Source organism: Oncorhynchus mykiss, chromosome 17, assembly GCF_057628025.1.
Source record: "Oncorhynchus mykiss isolate SJ-2025 chromosome 17, ASM5762802v1, whole genome shotgun sequence".
Taxonomy (NCBI): Eukaryota; Metazoa; Chordata; class Actinopteri; order Salmoniformes; family Salmonidae; genus Oncorhynchus; species Oncorhynchus mykiss.
This window is the reverse complement of record NC_143038.1, coordinates 78,472,134-78,480,634: the sequence shown is the minus strand read 5'-3', so window position 1 is coordinate 78,480,634 and position 8,501 is coordinate 78,472,134.

Sequence of the window (8,501 nt, the reverse complement as noted above, 5' to 3'; positions counted from 1 at the left end):
GGTAGCAGCCTATATAATGTGTCAGTGATGTTGGTAGCAGCCTATATCATGTGTCAGTGATGTTGGTAGCAGCCTATATAATGTGTCAGTGATGTTGGTAGAAGCCTATATAGTGTGTCAGTGAGGTTGGTAGCAGCCTATATAATGTGTCAGTGATGTTGGTAGCAGCCTATATAATGTGTCAGTGATGTTGGTAGCAGCCTATATAATGTGTCAGTGATGTTGGTAGCAGCCTATATAATGTGTCAGTGAGGTTGGTAGCAGCCTATATAATGTGTCAGTGATGTTGGTAGCAGCCTATATAATGTGTCAGTGATGTTGGTAGCAGCCTATATAATGTGTCAGTGATGTTGGTAGTGAGGTTGGTAGCAGCCTATATAATGTGTCAGTGATGTTGGTAGCAGCCTATATACTGTGTCAGTGATGTTGGTAGCAGCCTATATAATGTGTCAGTGAGGTTGGTAGCAGCCTATATAATGTGTCAGTGATTTTGGTAGTGATGTTGGTAGCAGCCAATATAATGTGTCAGTGAGGTTGGTAGCAGCCTATATAATGTGTCAGTGAGGTTGGTACCAGCCTATATAATGTGTCAGTGAGGTTAGTAGCAGCCTATATAATGTGTCAGTGATGTTGGTAGCAGCCTATATAATGTGCTAGTGATGTTGGTAGCAGCCTAGATAATGTGTTAGTGAGGTTGGTAGCAGCCTATATAATGTGTTAGATGTTGGTAGCAGCCTATATAATGTGTCAGTGATGTTGTTAGTGATGTTGGTAATGTCTGTTCGGGATGTATTCCAGAGCTGGAAAACAGCTGTGTCTTCTTGAATACATCTAGAGATACATCTAAGGGTACATCTAGGGTTACATCTAGGGGTACATCTAGGGGTACATCTAGGGTACATCTAGTGGTACATTTGGGGATACATCTGGGTATACATCTGGGATACATCTGGGAATACATCTGGGAATACATCTGGGAATAGCGAGTAATTTGGGACATAGTATATATTACACACTCATGTTCTTTTGTCAGATAGGCCATTGAATGTGGTATCCGTTAAGATACTAATCAGGTTAGCAATTCATTGCGTCAATGAATTTCTTTAGGATGAGTGTTCTCTCTCTCTTCTCTGTCTCTGTCTGTCTGTCTCTGTCTGTCTGTCTCTCTCTCTCTGTCTCTCTCTCTGTCTCTCTTTCTCTGCAGTGATGATGCAGACTGTGTTCCAGAGACCATCTGCCTGGCTCAGGCCCAGTCTGTGATGAATGGAGAACTGCACTTACCATCCTCATCGAGAAGTTCACTTGGGTTTTTCTGGGAAAGTTTACAAGTGCTGCTAATATATGAAGCCTCAAGTGCACTTAAACTGACAGGGGTGTGGATTTAAACATCTGAGCTAGTCTGAGGCTTTTGAGTGAGAGTCACTGGCAAGTAGGGTAAATTCTAGATCTGGATGTGTCCTAAATCATACCCTATTCCCTATATAGTGCACATCGTTTGACCAGGACCCATAAGGAATAGGGTGCCATTTGGGACTGTCCTGATCCAGTCAAGAACACCATCATTGTCTGCACCTTACTGTTCTGTACAGACAGACAGATGCAGGCAGGAAGGCAGACTGACAGACAGGAAGGCACAGACAGACAGGAAGGCACAGACAGACAGGAAGGCACAGACAGGCAGGCAAGCAGACAGACAGACAGACCGAGGCAAACAGATGTAGACAGACAGGCAGACAGACTATCAGGCAGACAGACAAGCTTCAACTTGGTTATCCCATTAGACGATACAAGGTCCCTCTGTTGACACCTTGCTCTCTAAGTGTTCTGTTAGTGATATAATGATGACGTCTAACACCTGACTGGGAGGAGAGGGAGGGGCCATAATCGAGAAACACACTCAGGAAGAAAATTATCGGGCCAGTGACATTGTGTCTCTCTGTTGGCCATTGACATTGTGTCTGTCTGTAGGCCAGTGACATTGTGTCTGTCTGTTGGCCAGTGACATTGTGTCTGTCTGTTGGCCAGTGACATTGTGTCTGTCTGTTGACCAGTGACAATGTGTCTGTCTGTTGGCCAGTGACATTGTGTCTGTCTGTTGGCCAGTGACATTGTGTCTGTCTGTTGGCCAGTGACATTGTGTCTGTCTGTAGGTCAGTGACATTGTGTCTGTCTGTAGGCCAGTGACATTGTGTCTGTCTGTAGGCCAGTGACATTGTGTCTGTGTGTAGGCCAGTGACATTGTGTCTGTGTGTAGGCCAGTGACATTGTGTCTGTCTGTAGGCCAGTGACATTGTGTCTGTCTGTTGGCCAGTGACATTGTGTCTGTCTGTTGGCCAGTGACATTGTGTCTGTCTGTTGGCCAGTGACATTGTGTCTGTCTTTCACATTAGTTGCATTCTAACTGTTAAGAAGTGATCTTCCTCTCATCACTGGTTTATTAGTTTATTGCTTTAGGTGTGTTTGTGTGTGTGTGTGTGTGTTAGACTGTGATACAATGTACACTACCGTTCAAAAGTTTTGGGTCACTTAGAAATGTCCTTGTTTTTGATAGAAAAGCCCCAAAAAAATTCCATGAAAATAACATCAAATTGATCAGAAATACAGTGTAGACATTGTAAATGTTGTAAATGACTATTGTAGCTGGAAACGGCTGATCTTTAATGGAATATCTACAGAGGCCCATTATCAACAACCATCACTCCTGTGTTCAATTGGCACCCTGTGTTAGCTAATCCAAGTTTTTAATTTTATAACTGGTTTGAGCCAGTTTGCGCTGTTCTGTGAAGGGAGTAGTACACAGCATTGAACGCTTCAGTTTCTTGGCAATTTCTCCCATAGAATAGCCTTCATTTCTGAGAACAAGAATAGACTGACGAGTTTCAGAAGAAAGATATTTGTTTCTGGCCATTTTGAGCCTGTAATCGAACCCACAAATGCTGATGCTCCCGATACTTAACTAGTCTAAAAGACAGTTTTTTGCTTCTTTAATTTTCAGCTGTGCTAACATAATTGCAAAAGGGGTTTCTAATGATCAATTAGCCTTTTAAAATCATAAACTTAGCTAACACAAAGTGCCATTGGAGCACAGGAGTGATTGTTGCTGGTAATGGGCCTCTGTATGCCTATGTAGATATTCCATAAAAAATATGCCTTTTCCAGCTACAATAGTCATTTTTTACAACATGAACAATGTCTACATTGTATTTCTGATCAATTTGATGTTATTTTAATGGACAAAAAGATGTGCTTTTCTTTCAGAAATATTTGAGCGGTAGTGTATGTGTTAACTGTGATAGAATGTGTGTGTGATTGTGTACGTGTGTGTGCGTGTGTGTGTGTGTTAGACTGTGATAGTGTGTGTGTGTGTGTTAGACTGTGATAGTGTGTGTGTGTGTGTGTGTGTGTGTGTGTGTTAGACTGTGATAGTGTGTGTGTGTGTTAGACTGTGATAGAATGTGTGTGTGTGTGTGTGTGTGTGTGAGAGAGACTGTGATAAAGTGTGTGTGTGTGTGTGTGTGTTAGACTGATAGTGTGTGTGAGTGTGTTAGACTGTGATAGAATGTGTGTGTGTGTGTGTGTGTTAGACTGTGATAGTGTGTGTGTGTGTGTGTGTGTGTGTGTGTGTTAGACTGTGATAGTGTGTGTGTGTGTTAGACTGTGATAGAATGTGTGTGTGTGTGTGTGTGTGTGTGAGAGAGACTGTGATAAAGTGTGTGTGTGTGTGTGTGTGTTAGACTGATAGTGTGTGTGAGTGTGTTAGACTGTGATAGAATGTGTGTGTGTGTGTGTGTGTTAGACTGTGATAGTGTGTGTGTGTGTGTTAGACTGTGATAGAATGTGTGTGTGTGTGTGTGAGACTGATAGAATGTGTGTGTGTGTGTGTGTGTGTGAGACTGTGATAAAGTGTGTGTGTGTGTGTGTGAGTGTGTTAGACTGATAGTGTGTGTGAGTGTGTTAGACTGTGGTAGAATGTGTGTGTGTGTACGTGAGTTAGACTGTGATAGTGTGTGTGTGTGTTAGACTGATAGTGTGTGTTAGACTGTGATAGTGTGGGTGTGTGTGTTAGACTGTGATAGAAAGTGTGTGTGTGTTAGAATGTGTGTTAGACTGAGAGTGTGTGTGTGTTAGACTGTGATAGAATGTGTGTGTGTGTGTGAGACTGTGATAGAATGTGTACGTGTGTGTGTGTGTTAGACTGTGTGTGTGTGTTAGACTGTGGTAGGATGTGTGTGTGTGTGTGTGTGTGTGTTAGACTGTGATAGAATGTGTATGTGTGTGTCTGGTTTAGATCTTATCTGTCGGAAAGATATGTTTGTCTCTGTGAATGGTTTGTCCTCTGACAAATCAACTAAATTTCAGTGTTCCTCAAGGTTCCGTTTTAGGACCACTATTGTTTTCACTATATATTTTACCTCTTGGGGATGTTATTCGAAAACATAATGTTAAATTTCACTGCTATGCGGATGACACACAGCTGTACATTTCAATGAAACATGGTGAAGCCCCAAAATTGCCCTTGCTAGAAGCATGTGTTTCAGACATAAGGAAGTGGATGGCTGCAAACTTTCTACTTTTAAACTCGGACAAAACAGAGATGCTTGTTCTAGGTCCCAAGAAACAAAGAGATCTTCTGTTGAATCTGACAATTAATCTTAATGGTTGTACAGTCGTCTCAAATAAAACTGTGAAGGACCTCGGCGTTACTCTGGACCCTGATCTCTCTTTTGAAGAACATATCAAGACCATTTCAAGGACAGCTTTTTTCCATCTACGTAACATTGCAAAAATCAGAAACTTGATGCAGAAAAATTAATCCATGCTTTTGTCACTTCTAGGTTAGACTACTGCAATGCTCTACTTTCCGGCTACCTGGATAAAGCACTAAATAAACTTCAGTTAGTGCTAAATACAGCTGCTAGAATCCTGACTAGAACCAAAAAAATTGATCATATTACTCCAGTGCTAGCCTCTCTACACTGGCTTCCTGTCAAAGCAAGGGCTGATTTCAAGGTTTTACTGCTAACCTACAAAGCATTACATGGGCTTGCTCCTACCTATCTCTCTGATTTGGTCCTGCCGTACATACCTACACGTACGCTACGGGCACAAGACGCAGGCCTCCTAATTGTCCCTAGAATTTCTAAGCAAACAGCTGTAGGCAGGGCTTTCTCCTATAGAGCTCCATTTTTATGGAACGGTCTGCCTACCCATGTCAGAGACGCACACTCGGTCTCAACCTTTAAGTCTTTACTGAAGACTCATCTCTTCAGTGGGTCATATGATTGAGTGTAGTCTGGCCCAGGAGTGGGAAGGTGAACGGAAAGGCTCTGGAGCAACGAACCGACCTTGCTGTCTCTGCCTGGCCGGTTCCCCTCTTTCCACTGGGATTCTCTGCCTCTAACCCTATTACAGGGGCTGAGTCACTGGCTTACTGGGGCTCTCTCATGCCGTCCCCGGAAGGGGTGCGTCACCTGAATGGGTTGATTCACTGATGTGGTCATCCTGTCTGGGTTGGCGCCCCCCCCCCCCTTGGGTTGTGCCGTGGCGGAGGTCTTTGTGGGCTATACTCAGCCTTGTCTCAGGATGGTAAGTTGGTGGTTGAAGATATCCCTCTAGTGGTGTGGGGGCTGTGCTTTGGCAAAGTGGGTGGGGTTATATCCTTCCTGTTTGGCCCTGTCCGGGGGTGTCCTCGGATGGGGCCACAGTGTCTCCTGACCCCTCCTGTCTCAGCCTCCAGTATTTATGCTGCAGTAGTTTATGTGTCGGGGGGCTAAGGTCAGTTTGTTATATCTGGAGTACTTATCCTGTCCTATTCGGTGTCCTGTGTGAATCTAAGTGTGCGTTCTCTAATTCTCTCCTTCTCGCTTTCTTTCTCTCTCGGAGGACCTGAGCCCTAGGACCATGCCCCAGGACTACCTGACATGACGACTCCTTGCTGTCCCCAGTACACCTGGCCGTGCTGCTGCTCCAGTTTCAACTGTTCTGCCTTATTATTATTCAACCATGCTGGTCATTTATGAACATTTGAACATCTTGGCCATGTTCTGTTATGATCTCCACCCGGCACAGCCAGAAGAGGACTGGCCACCCCACATATGCTCTAATTCTCTCTTTCTTTCTCTCTCTCGGAGGACCTGAGCCCTAGGACCATGCCCCAGGACTACCTGACATGATGACTCCTTGCTGTCCCCAGTCCACCTGACCGTGCTGCTGCTCCAGTTTCAACTGTTCTGCCTTATTATTATTCGACCATGCTGGTCATTTATGAACATTTGAACATCTTGGCCATGTTCTGTTATAATCTCCATCCGGCACAGCCAGAAGAGGACTGGCCACCCCACATAGCCTGGTTCCTCTCTAGGTTTCTTCCTAGGTTTTGGCCTTTCTAGGGAGTTTTTCCTAGCCACCGTGCATCTACACCTGCATTGCTTGCTGTTTGGGGTTTTAGGCTGGGTTTCTGTACAGCACTTTGAGATATCAGCTGATGTACGAAGGGCTATATAAATACATTTGATTTGATGATTTGATTTGTGTGTGTGTGTGTTAGACTGTGATGAAGTGTGTGTGTGTGTGTGCGATCATGGCACTGTATAATACTGTGTGTATTCGTTTTGCACTTGGGGACTGTGAAGAGACCTCTGGTGGCATGTCTTGTGGGATATGTATGGGTGTCTGAGCTGAGTGTTCATTGATTATGCATTGATTATCTTCATCATATTAATATTTCTCATAAAAATGATAAGAAAAGCACTTAATCTCTCATCAACCCTCAACCAGGAAAGGCTGTCATGTTGTTGATGTTAGTTCTCTATGGGCAGTTAAAGGCAAGGTGGGCTGCTCTGTTTTGAGCTAGCTGGCCATATTACCAGACAGTAATGAAGATGGGACAAGATCAGAGCGGGGACAACTAGTACAGTTGAACTTTGTGTAATAAACACAGAACATATTTTTATAACAACTTTGTCAATATGACTTGCCCATGATAATTGACCATCCAATGTTATACCTAGGAGTTCAACTTGCTCACACCCTTTATGTACAACTCCAACAGAGGTTTAGGTCTTAGGGAATGTTTTGAACCAAAGACACTGCTTTTAGTTGTAGATGTGTTCAAGACCAGTTTATTATTGATCACCCATTCTGATACTGACTAACTCTTTATTTAGAATATCAATCAGTGAGCTCACTGGTTTTGGGTGCTGACTTGTAGAGAAGAATCATCCACATACACAGTCTATCTAGTTTTGTGTAAGACCAGAGGCAAATCATTTTTTCCCACCTCAAACCTTCTCTTTCAATATTAGCAAAAAAGGCATTCCAGACAGAAGATTTCACAATTTACATACATATAAAAACATTAACATGTAACGTGTGTGTGTCTGTCACTTACACATACTGTCCATGTCAGTACATACACACAACATGTAGGTCACATGGGGGAGAGGCATGGTGCCATGTTTCTTTATTTGTTTCTTGAAACCAGGTTTGCTGTTCACTTGCACAATATGAGATGGAAGGGAGTTCCATTCACTCGTGGCTCTGTATACAGTGCCTTGCGAAAGTATTCGGCCCCCTTGAACTTTGCGACATTTTGCCATATTTCAGGCTTCAAACATAAAGATATAAAACTGTATTTTTTTTGTGAAGAATCAACAACAAGTGGGACACAATCATGAAGTGGAACGACATTTATTGGATATTTCAAACTTTTTTAACAAATCAAAAACTGAAAAATTGGGCGTGCAAAATTATTCAGCCCCCTTAAGTTAATACTTTGTAGTGCCACCTTTTGCTGCGATTACAGCTGTAAGTCGCTTGGGGTATGTCTATCAGTTTTGCACATCGAGAGACTGACATTTTTTCCCATTCCTCCTTGCAAAACAGCTCGAGCTCAGTGAGGTTGGATGGAGAGCATTTGTGAACAGCAGTTTTCAGTTCTTTACACAGATTCTCGATTGGATTCAGGTCTGGACTTTGACTTGGCCATTCTAACACCTGGATATGTTTATTTTTGAACCATTCCATTGTAGATGTTGCTTTATGTTTTGGATCATTGTCTTGTTGGAAGACAAATCTCCGTCCCAGTCTCAGGTCTTCTTCCAGAATGGTCCTGTATTTGGCTCCATCCATCTTCCCATCAATTTTAACCATCTTCCCTGTCCCTGCTGAAGAAAAGCAGGCCCAAACCAAGATGCTGCCACCACCATGTTTGACAGTGGGTATGGTGTGTTGAGGGTGATGACCTGTGTTGCTTTTACGCCAAACATAATGTTTTGCATTGTTGCCAAAAAGTTCAATTTTAGTTTCATCTGACAAGAGCACCTTCTTCCACATGTTTGGTGTGTCTCCCAGGTGGCTTGTGGCAAACTTTAAACAACACTTTTTATGGATATCTTTAAGAAATGGCTTTCTTCTTGCCACTCTTCCATAAAGGCCAGATTTGTGCAATATACGACTGATTGTTGTCCTATGGACAGAGTCTCCCACCTCAGCTGTAGATC